Source organism: Marmota marmota, unplaced genomic scaffold, assembly GCF_001458135.2.
Source record: "Marmota marmota marmota unplaced genomic scaffold, marMar, whole genome shotgun sequence".
NCBI classification, from domain to species: Eukaryota; Metazoa; Chordata; class Mammalia; order Rodentia; family Sciuridae; genus Marmota; species Marmota marmota.
Window position 1 is genome coordinate 5,215,847 of NW_026000037.1, and position 12,243 is coordinate 5,228,089.

The window sequence follows — 12,243 nt, forward strand, 5'->3', positions numbered from 1 at the left end:
TGCCAGTTACTGAGCCAAAGCAGGGATCTTGCTATGAGGTCCAAGAGACAAGAAAATGTCTCTTGACTCCTGAAGCAATATACTTAGACTACGGGGCTTCTCAAGATGTTTCCCAATTTCAGCACCTTATAATGTGCTGGCAAGTGCAGAGAACCCCTCCAGAGTCAGTTCCCCATGCAAATTTCAGGACTACTTTCTATTTAGCCTATATTTCTGAAGGTGCTGGATCCTGTGGTAGTAACTGGGACTCTTCTTTTTCCTTTGTCTGTGCCAAAGGGGTCACTACCCCTCCTTCTGCTGTAGCATCCATGTGATTGGAGCTGGGGCTCTCTGTTTCACACTCTATTCCACTATCTAAAGTCTCTGAGTTTTTCCACGTCTCTGTCAGCATTGAACTTCAGTGTTCTTCCATGGCTGCTCACCTCAGTGAACAGCTGCTCTCCAGTTGTTTTAATTCTATAGCATGGAGACACAGGCAAGTGCTGGGTGCCCCTACACATCATCTGGAATACTCCTAGAGAGGATTCTTTTGCCTTGCTTTCTTTCACTTAACATTATATCATTGGCAGTTTACACACTGCATCTGTATAGTCATACTCACATGTTTTAATAACTTACAGTTTTACAACTGGTTAATGCATAGTAATTTACTTACTCAATCCTCCAATTTTAAGCATTAAGTTGTATTCATTTTTTCATTTGTTTTATAAGATTATGCTGAGTGTATAAAACAAACAAGGATAATCCTAATACTTTATATTCACTAGCATTTATTTATCATCATAGCTTAAGATGAAGAGGACTATCTGATTTATTAAATGTCAAACTGAATCATTTATACAACAATATACATCCAGTCTTGCTGAGAATCAATTCCTTGATCGCATTTCTATACTTATTCTACATTAGATAAATATGAGGCTTTAAAAAACTAAGTTTTTAGTATTCCATGTTTTCTCCAAAAAAAAAATTAATTTTTTTAGAATAGAATTGTGTATTTCAGGAAATAGTAAACATTTTCTGTAAAGAGGCAAGTAGTAAATATGGTAGAAATCATACAACTACAATATCTGTCACAAGTGCTCAACTCTGCTGTTGCAGTAGGCAAAGAGCCACAAAGGTGTAGATTAAGTACAAATGCCTATGGCTATGTTCCAGTAAATCATCATTCCTAGACTCAAATTCAAATTTTACATTATTTACACATCACAAAATATTATTCTTTTCATTTTTTTCAACCACTTGAAACTGTAAAAATGATTCTTAGTTCATATCCCTCTAAGGTAGAGGTCAAACTGGGACATCTGATTTGCACTGAAACTCAGGACATTGTCTCCTGGTCGTCTTTGGGTGGTAAAGAGAACGTAAACCACTTTGGGGTGGGCCACTCTGACCCATGCTCCAAGTGACCTAAGAACCTGTGTATGTGGGCGGCACTGGCAGAAGGTCAGGTATTTTCCCAGCATGGCTGTGAGCTGCTCTGAGACTTGGGCCCTCTGGTCCAGCTAACCCAGTGATGCTCACAGTCTTTGGCCAATAGGAATTTTCACATGGGATTTTTATCAGATCTTCCTTAAAACCATTGAATACTAAGCAACATTCTATACTTCTCCAGACACAACTCTTTTCCTTCTGAAAAAATAACACATAAAAACACCTATAGGGCCTTAGTATAGACCTAAAGCTTGACCACAAAGTTACTATGTGACCTCAGATGACAATCAGGAACTGGATGCTCTCTGGAACCCATCGATTTTAACCTGCTCTGTAGTATTCATCATCACTTGGGATTGGGATATTCAAAATCAGGCATGAATGGCAATCATCAAGAATGCAAATACTAATCAATGCTGGCAAGGATGTGGGGAAAAGCTACACTGATACATTGTTGGTGGGCCTGAAAATTGGTACAACCACCCTGGAAAGCAGTGTGGAGACTCCTCAAAAGAGTAGGAATGGGACCACCCTATGACCCAGCTGTCCCACTTCTTGGTATCAAACTAAAATCAGAATAGCATAGTGATACAGGAACATCAGTGCTTATGGCAATGCAACTCACAATAGCAAGTTATGGAGGCAGCCCAGGTGCCTCTCAATAAACAAAAGAAGAAAAATGTGGCATACTCCTCAGCCATAAAGAAGAAAGAGATTGGAACTGGAGAACATCGTGCTATGTGAAATATGCCAGAAGTAAAGCCAAGGGTTGAATGTTCTCTCTCATGTGCAGAAGGTAAAGGAAAAGACAGACAGACCAGGGTAGCATTCCCATGAAAACAGAAGAGAGATCAATGAAGTGGACAAGGGACAGAGGGGAGGGGAGAGAAAGGGGAGGGGAGAGAAAAGGAAGGGAGCCAAATGTGGAATCAATTGACCAGATGACGCCGTGTTCCTATGTGGATATACCACAGGGATCTGCCTTCATATCCATCTATAAAGCACCAACTTAAAAATAAATAGGAGAGTAGAACAGAAGAAGACAGAGAGGGTGAGGAAGGAGGGGAGAGGAAGAGGGAGGACTGGGGGTGAAATGGAGCCATGTTATACACACTGATGAGTGTGTCAGAATGAACCCACTAGTATGCACAACTACAATGCACTAATGACAACATTCTGAACCATGGGTCCCGAGGAGGTCCTGAAAGCACAGGGGCATGAGCAGGTGACCTGGCTCTGTGGGCCATCCTTGCTGCCTCATTTCCCCTCCTCACTCTCAACCTGCTCCAATGTCCGCACGGGTGCCCACGGCCAGCTGAGGAGGAAGAAAAACCGTCAGGTTGAGAGACGGTTCTGCAGGATTTCCTGGCAAAACCCAGGGAGACAAAGCACAGTCCTACAGCTCACACTGGAATAGCCTGAAGGGAAGTCATGAGTGGTACCATCGGACTCTGCCCAGCCGGGGAGGGCGGAGAGGCAGAGCAAGCCACACCGTCTCACAAGTGGAAGCTGAGAGTTCTGCCAAATGGTCAGGGGCTTCCTTTAGCTATATATAAAAAAAAAGGTAAAAAGCACCGAAGGCAATTCCTCATGCTATTCCTTCCTATAATGCTTCAAACCTTCCAGATTACCACGCCATGACACCACTCCATCACTGACCATGTTTTGTTAACTAGAAACTATACAGCCTGAGTGGAGACAGGGACAGTTGTAAGAATGCACTTGTCAGAAGTAAATTGACTTGTTCATCTTGCAAGACACTTTTCATACAATAGAGCACTTCCTACTAGCTTTGTGCTTAATGAATATTAATATCTCTGCATAATAGATAAGTAGCAGTTGAAAAAGAAAGCTTTATACACACATACATACACATCCATACACATCCCCCCCCACACACACACATCCATACACATCCCCCACACACCCACACACCTGAACTTCCAGTTTTGCTTCAGGCCTTACTTTGATCTAGTCAAAACCTCTTCTACAGGCCAGAATAAAATTGATCAACTTTTCATATAAGATGCTTTTAAAATGACTTTGATTGAAATATGGGGGAAAGAGAATTAAGTAATGCTAGTTAGCTAATATTTTAACCCAGAAGTCATGGCTACTTCTTAAATAACAAATACTTTAAATAAGTTGGACCCCATGGTGAATGGTGATAGAGGTGACAGACTACTTCTTATTCCCAACCAAGAGAAGACATAAAATGAAACACCGTGACAGATGGCTGCCTTCAAATATTTGAAGGTGTCTGAGGTAGAGAGATCACATATTCCAAAGCAGACCTCAGCATCAAGTCATAAACTTGATAAAAATGGAACTCTGGTTGTGATTCAATTCAAAAATAAATGTTGCTCAACGAAATGATTCAAGCAGACAGTGGATTATCAACTATCATGGATTTCATGAAAGCATCCTGCATTTATAGAAGGGGATTTATTTTATGTAATAATCTAAGTTCTCACCAATGTTTTCATGTTAAAAGGAAAGACAATTCCTCTCAAACGTAAGAGGGAATTTTTCCCAATTTGTAAAACCAATTTTTTTTTTATTTTGTGACTCAAAAATGCCAATGATATATTAGAAAGCTTGTTTACTAATTGGTAGGCAAAAAAAGCATTGCCATAAATTCCTCTAGGCCAAATGATGAGAAATGTTTTCTGGAGTATCCCTAAGCCAACTAATATATAACTGAGTTCTGATGCATGTGGTAAAGTTGGTCTGACTTGGCAGAAAAATCTCAGCATTCCATGGGAAGAATCACAAGGCTTAACCATGTTACAAATTTAAAAATTCTCTTAAAACTTGCTAAAAGAAATATTTTCAAAGACTCACTTTCTGGATATTGAATTCTTAGACATTGGAAATACTTAGAAATGTGATACACCAGTTTTCCTTCAAAGAGTTCAAGTCTTAGAGGTCCAGTTGTGGTCTGTGGAAGAACTATGGTGTCTGATGATTAATTCCACGCATGTTGTTTTGTTTCATAGCCTTTATATAACAATGTAAGCAAAGCCAGGAAAAAAAAAAAAGGAAGACAGGAACCAGTGGTTCAAAACTCCCTCACCTATCTACCCTGGTGACAGGTGACACATCTGTGGTGTGAATCTATCAGGATAGGTGAAATGCACCTTCTCTCAATTACCCAGGCTTATCAATCTCCTAAATAATTTTTTTTACAAGACAGTAGTGAAGAAAACAGTAATCTCCAGATAGTCTAAGTACACAGCAACCTTTGCACAACCCTGTTGGGATACTCTTTTTTATTGCTATCCCTTTCCAAATGGCTCTCTCCTCTCCACCGTACTTTTCCTCTACTAGTTTCTTCTGACTTCAAGAATCTCTCTGGTCTACTGTGAGTAAATTCAATACCTGCCACATTCACTGGGATACTTTTCCAATTCCTCTCCTTCACCTGACAGCAGGCTCTTTGATAAACATTGGTGCTCACACCATGCTCAACATAACTGTCAAAAGGAAAGGCTTTTATGTAATTTATGGACTTCATCACTCAGCAAACCACCATTTTTTTTTGAAAATCCATCTAATGATTTTCTAGCATATATTTTTGCTAGATTTCTTTATTTCCCCAGTTTTCCTCCGACTCCTCCTACGTCAGGGCCCAAATGTCATGCTGTAGACCTCGGACATGTTCTCTCTTCTCCTTGTGCTCTATCCTGTAGCAATGTCACACCCTCTACCCATAGTCGGATATAGAAGACCCCAAATTTAGATCAATGATCCAGCTCCCGCCACAAACTCCAGATCTTTATGTACAACTGTTACAGGAACTGACCCTCTTCTCCTCCAACCAGCACCTTTTCTGTATTCTGTTCATTCGCCCCTGCCCCACCACCACCCAATCACCTGGCCAGAGAGCCCCAGATTGACACTTCCTCATTCTTCACCTCTCTCCACTCAAGTTCTAGCCATTCTTACTAGTGTCACTCACGTTTGTTCCATCTTTTCCTACCTGAATCACCTCTGACTCCTGTTACTGCCCAACCGGGCTCTTGTAATCTATCTCAAATCCCCTTGACCCTGAACATTGCCTCCAGATGATCCCTCTCCTGCTCAGCAGTGTGGCTGCTCTCTAGTGCCTACTAATTACTTAAAACCCTTAGTTTAACAGTCAGAGACCCATAGCCCCTACATCTACCTGCCAAGCCACAGGTCCAAGCACTAAGCAACCAGACCTTGCAGAGTGTTGAGCTCAGGATTGGACACTACCAGCTTGGTTCTTCGTGATCAAGACTGTCTGGGCTATTCGGGGTGTTTTGTGCAGCTGTGTGAATACTGATCCTGGTGATGTTGCCCCTCCACGGCTCCAGTCTTCCAAAGCTCAGGACCTTGTACCCCTTCCTTAATTCCCCTATGGAAGCAGAATTGACCGGTCTGAGCTTTGAGAAAGCTCAATTCTTTCCTCCTCTTCCTCAATGGGGCTTGTAGAGAGCAGGCACTCTGTTCTGTTCCTCCTTGGAGAAAGTTACAGAAGCAGAGCTCCGTGTTTGGTGGCCTATAGCTGTCCAGGGTGACCTGCCTGAGTGAGCAGATCTGTCTAACTTTGAGATTTAGCAATAGGAAGCCCACTACTGACATACATCCATATCACTTTTTTCCACATGAGCTTAATTATTAATAAAGGTGGTCTTTACTCCTGCTCACCTCATCCTATCAATCGATTTCTAACTCAAGATGGGGAAAGAAGAATCCCACTGACAGGCCCCTCGTGGTCCCAGACTCCAGGTTCCACTCTGCCACCTTCAACACCATCACCACCACCCTTTATGTGCATCCTATGCATTCGCCACACTGCCTGTGGCTTCCCAGATGTGTCTGTTGTGCTCACCCCCCAAAGGGCAATATGCCTTTTCCTCGGTCTGGAATCTTCCCAAACTCCTGTACTTCATTTAAAAGACAATTCCAATGTTGTTCTATCTTTAAAGCCATCTTTGATATTCCCAGGAAACAAATCCTTTTTTTGGTCCAGATGAGCCCCACGGAAGAGTCCATGGAGTCTTCTGAAGTGGGTACATCATGCCATATCGTAGTGGTCACATCATATAGGAGGGATTCCAAGTACAGTGGAAATCCATCACAGAAAACACTTCACTAAAGATTCTCTAGAATCAGTGCCCCTATGATTATCTTCAAAAAAGATGAACTAATGGGCAATTCTAACTGTTAAAAATCAGAACAGAATTTAGATTTGAAAAGATGTCTTCAGCCGAAGGACCCCAAAACAGAAATACTGCTTGTCACCACAGATGTCCATCCCCTGCCCCAAGATCCTAGGTGATAAAGACCAGAGTGAGTACTGACAGAGGGAAACACAAACAGCTCTTCCCCTTCGCCAGCCTGACCTTAGGCCCTGGACCCCAGTGAAGAGCATTCTAGGAAGCTAGAAGCCATAGTGCATTGCACTAGAGACCTGAGGGGCTTCCAGAGTCCAAACCACAACCTCTCCCCCTCTGTGTAGTTAGAGAGAAACCACAGGGAGCCCCCGAGTCTGTAGAAGACCGCAGGAGGTACGCGTGAGGAGCCATCTGCCTAGAGACAGCACTGCGTATTTTGAAACTGATGAAATCACTCAGCCACTGAGTGAAAAGCAAAGGGTCAGAACCCAGCATGAGACGAGGAGCACCACCGCAGATTGAAAGAGTATCTGGAATAAGGAAAACAGGGAATACGTGCTATTCTTAGAGCCAAGAGGAACAACACTTCGAGGAACACGTGTCCCATTACTCAAATTCTATTACTGGATCAAATCAGAGAAAGACTCAGACTCCTCTATTGGGTTTAGGAACATGGGGTTACTGGTGACTGAACACTGTGTCCACAACAGAAACCCAGCTTCACCTCTGACTGCTTATGTGACCACAGCAACCTTTGACCTTCTCTTAAAACCTCTGCCTAGAAATAGTAATAATCGTAATTCCTAATCCAGTGGATCATTGAACAGATGGAGATGATGATATAAAACACTCAATACAGGGCCTGTCACATCACAAGTGTTCAGATAGGAGTGGTCTCTCAGTGCCAGAAGGGTGAGCAGAGGTCAAAGACAGACCTCCCTCCCTTGCTCTTATTTCTCACATGGGCACCACAATATTATTTCTTCACATTCATCAGAATAGTTCTTCAGCTTCCCAACTCTGTTCTCTTTCCCTCCCTAGCTCCTAAAATGTTATCCATTGCAAAATGAAACTTCACAGCATACCCATGAGTATACAGGTCAGCGTTCCCCAAGTAGCTCCAGTTGCTTTATAAGCAGTTTCCCTGTTGTACAAGAAATGAAGAAGCCCAACATCTCTTTCTCATCTGAATCCCAAACTCCAAGGTGCTGCTGCCGTTCTAAGCAATCTCCAGCTAGTTCTGCATACAAATGCACATGGAGAATATGCACGTGCAGTAATTAGGGAGGGTATAACTTCCAATTTTATTGTAACCAGTAAAATCATATGTTGAAAATGGTCTTATGTGCCTCCAGGATGTCTGTGGTAGAACTCTGGTGACCAGTAAAGAACTTCAATTCCCATTTGACATTGTTCACAGTAGTGATCCCTGTGCTGACAGGTGGCTAGTAATTTCTAAAGTAATTCTGGAGATACTCTCTGCAGATGTTTGGGAATGTACTACAAACTCTTGTAAATGGGCATCATAGGAATATGTAGAAGATAATGGCTGATATAACTTTTATTACAAAGAAACCCATTCTCCTTAGGAACATCTGGAAGACCTTGTGAAAGAATTAGAGGTGGGAAAGAATTAGACTCTATGGGAAGAGAATAGCATAAACACTTCTCTCCACACCTTCCTGGACCCTCTTCTTCCCGTGATTGACTTTGATCTGTGTCCTTTCTCTGCATTACATCAGAAACCCTTGGCGTGTCATGAGGACACACAGCTTCACAAGGGCAATAAGACACAGATTCAGTGCAAGAATCCTAAGTCTTTACCCCACATCTCCTCCTTCCTGGGCTCAACTTCAGGACAGCAGCTAGATGAATAATTCCTCTTTGTTCTTTTGTTAACAAAAAGAAGAAAACTAGTACGACATATCAAGTTTATGACTGCCAGATACGTTTTCCTCCTGCAAGTGCTTTCTAAGTGAAATGTTCTGCATGTAGTTGGATGTAACATTTGGTTATTCAGCTTCTCAAACTATGAAAGTTTCTAAAAAGACAACAAGTATTATTAGTCGAGAGCCGCAGTTTCTAAACAAATTAAAACAATGCCTATTATTCAAGAAGCATAGGGCCTTATCCAAAAACAGCTTCCTAATAAATTCTAATTCTACTTGACATTATCAAATTATAATATGCATTAGCCAGAAATATCCCTGCCATGGTTAAATATTTTACTATTAATGGTAACATGACCTATGTATGCTGTTTAATACAGCATGTGAACAATTTGTCTCCTAGTGACATCACTAGGTACCATCTGGTACCATCCGCCTTTAAAGCCCACACTATTTGATTTTGGTACACTTAAAAGAGCTTCATCTATTAAAAACACCCTGCAGTCTGTTACTGGGAATAATATATCTGAAATAAAATATTTAAATATTTGTTCTTCATATTAGAGCACTAAATTCTACTTAGAACAGCCATGTCCCCAGCAAACAATACTTTATAATTTCAACTCAAATATTAATCAAAGAGTTTGATCACTCATAACTGCAAGCTGTTCTGCAGATATATTAACTATCCTAGATTACATGTACACAGTACTTTGTGAAGTACTTTTGCACATCTTCTCATCATTTAGATTTCACTACCCTCTAGTGACATGGGCAGGATTGATCATTCTGGTTTCATGGTCCATGTAAATGAAACCAAAAAGATAAACAGCTTTTGGATTTCATACCTACATACCAGCTCTTTGGATTAATACACACACAAATGAGTAAAAGTAAACAGATCTTTTGATTCTCAAAAGATGGTTACTCCTGGTTGCCCATGGAGTCCCTGTGGTCCTCAACTGTACAGGAAGAGGATAGCAAGAATGCTTCTCTCCACAGCCTCCTGGACCCTCTTCTTCCCGTGACTGACTTTAATCTGTGTCCTTTCTCTGCATTACATCAGTACAAAAGCCAGTGGTGATTTCTGTAAGCCCCTCGTGCAAACTATCTACCCCAAAAGAGAACTTCCTGAGAGCCCCCAAATTTCATGGGGATCAGAAGTGAGGGCAGTCTTGGGAACTGTATTCTTCAACACTGCCTTTGGTTGTGAACTCATTCAACTTTGCAGAGGAATACAGTATTTCTTCCATACTTTCCAACTGGCGAGTCATTACCTTGAAAAGATCTCCAAATTCATCAAGAAAAAAAAATGTGATTTATTACAAAAACAACTCTAAGAACTATGGAGAACATTTTTCCTCTCCTGACAGAGAAAATCATTCAGCTATGTTACACACTTTTTTCTCTCAACAGTGGTCTACTTTCCTTGCTACAATGGAAGAAAACAAACTAGAACGTAATCCTCAATGTCACACATATAATAGCTCTCTTCTGTCACATCTGAATAAAAGACAACAAGGTCATGGTGCCATTTTCACTTGCAAAGCCCCAAGTCAGTTTTTTCAGAAAAAAAAAATCGAACAACACAAGTTGACCAAATTACTAAATATCCTGTATTAGAGACCCTAAAAACACCAAGAAAGCTAAGAAACTGATCGACATAAAGACAACAAATCCAATGTGGAAGGTGCTTAAGTCGGTTCATAAAATTTTCCGTATTCCTTGGACACAAAATTCTAGATGTAAGTTGAACACATATCACTTGGTTGCTCTTTCTCCAGGAAGAAGGGGCGAAACGTGATCCTTGATCCCTTAAGAACCTGGTGCTCAACATCTTTGTAAATAGGGTTTCCTTTTAGAGCAGCCATGGGTATCCTTTTAGGGTTTAGCATGTGCCAAAATATAAGCTTTTCTATTTGAAAGAAACCTAAAATCAAGAAACTGGTGGAGAAACTTAAATCTCCCAGAAGGTATCACCGAGCTTCCTAACATTGCCTCATTGAGATTTCAAGTGAAGAAAACTAACTCCTTTCAAAGCAAACTAAAAAGGAATCCATTTTTCCAATGTCCCAAAATAATGATAAAGACAGACTAATTATTACCAATCTCAAAGAAGTCACTACCTAAAACATACTCAGTTTATGAATAGGCTGCCGTATTCCAACAGTGTCATTTAGGTTTCCCACGTCACCAGAGAACATGTTGTAAATACTGTGAGGAAAGTTTTGATAATTATAAGTAAACACATTATTATAATCCCAACTGCCTTCTTAAATATTTTTGTTTTCTTCAAAGGTCACCATGTTGATAGTGTTGACTAGAAAGCGACAAGGCAGTATTTAAAGGGGAGACAAAGTTATGATCTAAAAGAGCCCAAAGAAACAACTGAAAGAACAAAAAATGTAACTCATACCTAAAGGTCGCCCCCTTTCAAGTTTTAGTTGGTTAAATCAATTTTTCTCTTGCTCAGCAAATTTAAGGGAATAGACTACCCTGAAATGAACTAACTTGGAGCAAACCAGAAAGGAGCCTGCAGACCTCCCCGCCCTGCAAGGGCTGCTGCACTGGAGAGTTTGGCCCACCTTCCTGCAGGAGGCTCCGGTCAACCTGCCCATCACCAAGAGCTACAGGATTGCAGCTTCACTAGCACAAATGCTTCCCTTTATAGGCCTCCTGCTTTACAAGCTCATGAGTCTGTGAGAGACGACAGTTTATGAGGATTTTTCATGGGAAATGTTCATGAACCTAGGTAATGGCCCGTTCTCATTTCATCAGCATCACTCTGCCTTCCACCAGAAGGTCAAGATTAGCAACTTCTGATGGGAAAGGCAGATAGAGAAATAGAAAGGTTGGCATCCTCCTCTGTCTCTTTGATTAGAAAACAATTTCTTCCAAGTTCCTTCCTCTAAACCCGTTATCCTTTCCTCTCCCATTCTTTTCATGTGGCAAACCCTTGCCCTTTGGACAGGGCCTAGGTCAGATATCACAGCTTCTCTGAAGCTGGGACAACTCCTACCTCCCCCAAACACCTGACTCTTAGTCCCCTTGCTGCCCACGTGTCTGTCTTGCAGCTCTTTGACGCACCTTTTTGATTTTTGCCCCCTTAGCACTTAGGGTCTTCAATACCATAGGGTAGTCAGTCAAGATTTACGGCATTGATAGGTAAATAGATGAAAGGAAGAAGAGAGTGCCTCTGAAATTACGGTCAATTTTGGTTATACCCAGCAAATATTGATATTACAAAAACCTTCATGAGGCCTGGGGATGTAGCTCAGTTAGTAGAGTACTTGCCTTGCATGCACAAGGCCCTGAGTTCAAACCCAGCACACACACACACAAAAAAACCTAATGAATCTAATAAGTAGTACATTTAATTAATTTCTAATTTCTATTGTAGCAAAACTGAATAGCAGAATATTCCTACCTATAAGACAAAATTACAACATGACAAAAGCATTTTTCATCCATCCTCAGGTTAGTAAATACCTGTCACCACTTCAATAGTCCCAAGTATAATCTAAATGATTCACCTGATTTACTTACCCAAAAACAATGTGGCCAGCAAATAAGAAGTGGGAAGGGCAATCTCACATGATAATTCTTACTGCAGTTTTTGGGTGCTTTGATTATGTGAATGTTAAAACCACATCAAAACTTAATCCTTTTCAGACTCTAGGGTCCCTGAACCACTGACCAACTCCAAAACACCTACAAACATCAAGCAGTGAGTTGAGTCTCCTTTGTTTTTCAGTTGAAGACCCTGAGCTCAGAAT